The 4,250-nt window shown below is 43.5% G+C and overlaps 1 pseudogene; it reads right to left on the bottom strand.

Annotated features, from left to right (window-relative positions):
• Positions 1 to 2,252: 2,252 nt before the first annotated feature.
• The window catches only part of LOC105509505, a 2,762-nt pseudogene continuing 764 nt past the window's right edge, over positions 2,253 to 4,250 (bottom strand).

The raw sequence follows: 4,250 nt of genomic DNA, 5'->3' as shown, positions 1-4,250 counted from the left end.
GTGGATCATAGACTTAAATCTAAAATATAAAACTAAAAAAACCTTTACAAGAAAGCATAGGAGAAACGTCTGAGATCTAGGGCATAGTGAACAGTTCAAAAAGCATAATCCATAAGGAAAAAAAATTAGATTTAATCCAATTTAAAACTTTGGCTCTGCAAGAAATATTGTTTAAAATGATGAATAAAAGGGTATGACCTGGGGGAAATGTTTACAAGCCACATATCCAAGAAAGGACTCACATCCAGAATATATAATGAATATATAAACTACTCTCAAAACTCAATGGTAGACTGAGCATGGTGGCTCAGGCTTGTAATCCCAGCATGTTGAAAGGTCGAGGTGAACAGAGGGCAGATCCCTTGAGGCCAGGAGTTCGAGAACAGCCTGGGCAACATGGCGAAAAAACCATCTCTACTGAAAATACAAAAGTTAGATAGGCGTGATGATGCCTGCCTGTAATCCCAGCTACTTGGGAGGCTGAGGCATGAGAATCGCCTGAACCTGGGAGGTGGAGGTTGAAGTGAGCCAAGATCATGCCACTGCACTCCAGCCTGGGTAACAGAGTGAGACTGTCTCAAGAAAAATAATAATAATAAAAAAACTAATTGGTAAAAAATATAAACAAATAATCCAACTAGAAAATCATGAAAAGATGTGAACATACATTTCACTGAAGAGGAAATAAACAAATAAGCACATGAAAAGATATTCAACATTCATTTGCTTCATTAGATACAAATTAAGACCATGATGAGGTATCACTACACACTTATTACAATAGCTAAAATAAAAGACATAGTGACAACACCAAATGGTGACAAGGATGCAGAGAAACTGGACATCTCATTAAGTGCTGCTGGGAAGGTAAAATCTTACAGCCACTCTGGAAGGCAGTTTAGTAGTTTCTTATAAAGCTGAACATGCAATGACCATACAATTCAACAATTACACTTCAGAGAAATTAAAATTTATGCCCACCCAGAAACTTGTACATAATTGTTCATAGCGGCTTTACTTGTAATAGCCAGTAGCTGGAAATAATCAATATATCCCATAATAAGCAAATGGTAGAACTGTGGTACATCCATACCATGTAATACCACTCAGTAATAAAAATGAACTATTGACTGGGCCCAGTGGCTTACACATGAAATGCCAGCACTTTGGGAAGCCAAGGCAGGCAGACTACAATGTCAGGAGTTCTAGACCAGCCTTGCCAATATGTTGAAACCCCATCTCTACTACTAATACAAAAGTTACCAGGGTGTGGTGATGCACACCTGTAGTCTCAGCTACTCGGGAGGCTGAGGCACGATAGTCACTTGATCCTGGCAGGTGGAGGTTGCAGTGAGCCGAGATCATGCCACTGCACTACAGCCTGGGTGACAGAGCGAGAATCTGTCTCAACAACAAGAACAGCAACAATGAACTATTGATACACAAGTATTAATATCTTGGAGGAATCTCCATGGAATTATGCTGAGTGGCATAAGCCCCAAAAACGTTATATACTATAAAATTTCATTTGTACAGCATTGTAGAAAAGACAAAATTGTGGAAATGAAAAAGTGTTTAGTGGTTGCCAGGGTTTAGGAATGGTGGATGGGAGGAGAGTGAGTATTACTAAAAATGAGTAGTAGCACAAGGGATAGCATTGTGGTGATGAAAATGTTCTGTACTTCTTTTTTTTTTTTTTTTTTTCTGAGAGGGATTCTCACTCTGTCACCTAGGCTGGAGTCCAGTGGCACGATCTCGGCTCACTGCAACATCTGCCTCCCAGGTTCAAGTGATTCTCCTGTCTCAGTCTCCCATGTAGCTAGGACTACAGGCACCCACCACCTCACCTAGTTAATTTTTGTATTTTTAGTAGAGATGGGGTTTCTCCGTGTTGGCCAGTCTGGTCTCAAACTCCTGACCTCAAGTGATCCGCCCACCTTGCCCTCCCAAAATGCTGGGATTACAAGCATGAACCACTGCACTCGGCCATGTTCTGCACATCAAAACATTTTCACTGAATATAGATGCCATTACATTCTCTTACTTATGTTACAAAGCAAAAGGCAGGTTCAAAAACGTTGTTCTATCATGTATCAAGTGAAAAAAACATGTATTTTTGTATCAACTGAAAAACACATATATTCCACAAAAAGATTTTGAAGACACATGGGAGTGGAATGTGCCTGCATTAAGAGCAGAGGACCACCTGTCTCCAGCTGGCTCCCAGGGACCACTGAAAACAGCTGCTACCCTCAGAATGACAAGATGGTCTTCTGAATGATTTCATTGGACTCTCGAATCTCATCCTCCTTGACCACCAGCAGAGGCGAAACCTGATGATGTCACCATGGGTTGGCTTGGCCAGAAGTCCATAATCTCGAAGTCGTAGACATACCTTCCAAGTATCACAATCTTTGTTTTCTTGAATAACAATAGCATTTAATAATTCTTTTCCTCCCCGGCACAGTGGCTCACGCCTGTAATCCCAACATTTTGGGAGGCCGAGGCAGGTGCATCACCTGCGTTCTGGAGTTCGAATCAACTGACCAACATGGCGAAACCCCGTTTCTACTAAAAATGCAAAAATTAGCTGGAAATAGGGGCACGTGACTATAATCCCAGCTACTTAGGAGGCTGAGGCAGGAGAATCGCTTCAACCCAGGAGGCGGAAGTTGCAGTGAGCCAAGATCGCGCCACTGCACTCCAGCCTGGGCAACCAGAGTGAACCTCTTACTCTAAATAAATAAACAAATAAACAACATAATCATTTTCCTTTTACGGCAGTCACAACATCAGAAGGTAGCTTCATGGGTTCATTTCTCAAGATAATACCCTTGAGATAAAAACCTTGCATTTTCAACAAGGTTTTCTTCTCAAGGGCTGTGATGGCCACTCAGCAACCTAGTGGATTGCCACCATATGTGGACCCAGGTTCCCCTGGCTTAATGGTCAGCATTATGTTATCGTCCCACAGCACCGCAGACACAGAGTATCAGCCCCAGGAAAGGGCCTTTCTGATCAACAGCCAGCCATCTACCAGTTCTGGCCAATCCTATCTGAATTTCATCAGCAATGAACAGAACTAAGCTGGGAGCACGAGATGGGATGAGAGTAAGTTAAAAATACCACAAAGCTTACTGTTCTTATGGAGATTCAGCTGGTCCTCTCCTTTCCTCTCCTTTTCTTTCTTTCCTGTATTCATTTATTTGACAGTCTTGCTCTGTCACCCAAGCTGGAGTGCAGTGGTGTGATCTCAGCTCAATGCAACCTCCGCTTCCCAGGTTCAAATCATTGAGTGAGCCCAAGAGGTCAAGACCAACCTGGGAAACATAGCAAAAGGCAGGGTGGTGCACGCCTGTAGTCCCAAGACCGAGGCGGGAGGATCGCTTGAGCCCAGGAGGTAGAGACCAGCCTGGACAACATAGCAAAACTATCTCTACTAGAAAAATTAAAAATATTAGTGGGGACGGGATGGTGTGAGCCTGTAGTCCCGAGGCCAAGGCAGGAGGATTGCTTGAGCCCAGGAGGTCGAGGCCAGCTTGGACAACATAGCAAAATCTCATTTCTACTAACAACAAGAACAATAACAATAAAAAATAGCGTGAGCAGGGTGGCTCACCCCTGTAGGTCCAAGGCCAAAGTGGGAGTATTGCTTGAGCCCAGGAGGTCGATACCAGCCTGACCAACATAGCGAAAGCCTGTCTCTCCTAAAATAAATAAATAAATAAATAAATAAATAAATAATAATTAAAATGAATAGGGCCAAATGACACACGCCTGTAATCCTGAGGCCGAGGGGAAAATATCACTTGAGTCCAGGAGATTGAGGCCAGCCTGGGCAACATGTCGAAAGTCGGTATCTACTAAAAATAAATAAATAAATTTTAAAAAGTGTGGGCAGGGTGGCACATACCTGTAGTCCCGAGGCCGTGGTGGAAGGATCTCTTGAGCCCAGGAGGGGTTGAGGCCAGCCTGGTCAACATAGCGAAACCCGGTTTCTACTAAAAAAGAAAAAAAAAAAAAAAAAGCTTGGGCAGGGTGGCACATACCTGTAGTCCCGAGGCCGTGGTGGAAGGATCTCTTGAGCCCAGTAGGGGTTGAGGCCAGCCTGGCCAACATGGTAAAACCCTGTCTCTACTAAAAATACAAAAATTAGCTGGGCATGGTGGTGTGTGCCTGTAATCCCAGCTACTCAGGAGGCTGAGGCAGGAGAATCACTTGAACTGGGAGGCAGAGGCCATAGTGAGCTG

The sequence above is a fragment of the Colobus angolensis genome, unplaced genomic scaffold, assembly GCF_000951035.1.
Source record: "Colobus angolensis palliatus isolate OR3802 unplaced genomic scaffold, Cang.pa_1.0 Scaffold176, whole genome shotgun sequence".
In the NCBI taxonomy this organism is placed as follows: domain Eukaryota; kingdom Metazoa; phylum Chordata; class Mammalia; order Primates; family Cercopithecidae; genus Colobus; species Colobus angolensis.
This window is presented reverse-complemented; position numbering and strand designations above follow the sequence as displayed.